We start from the raw sequence: 347 nt of genomic DNA, 5'->3' as shown, positions 1-347 counted from the left end.
ACTCAACTGTTGAGTCCGCTGAATGAGCCCAATGGGTGCATTCAGTACCACGACCGCTCACTGAGCGCTCAGTGAGCTCTTGTATCTGTTTGGTCTATATTTTTAGTTCTAACGGAATATGCCAATAAAATGCAAGTACTTACTGAGAGCTGATTGAGAGGTTGTAGTACTAAATGCACCCACTGAGGTATTATAAAGAGCAGTTTTCATAGGGGTTTATATATTCTGAATATTATATGAATATCCTCTTTTATCGATAAAAGCGCTTTTAAGTATATAGGTTATGTTATAGAGCGGTATTCATAGAGAGAGAGAGAGAGAGTGCGTTCCACTTATGCGGGGTCTAC

This window comes from Mycetomoellerius zeteki, unplaced genomic scaffold (genome assembly GCF_001594055.1).
Source record: "Mycetomoellerius zeteki isolate Tzet28-1 unplaced genomic scaffold, Tzet1.0 scaffold228, whole genome shotgun sequence".
Classification (NCBI taxonomy): Eukaryota; Metazoa; Arthropoda; class Insecta; order Hymenoptera; family Formicidae; genus Mycetomoellerius; species Mycetomoellerius zeteki.
The sequence above is the reverse complement of the archived record's forward strand: the minus strand, read 5'-3'. Positions refer to the sequence as shown.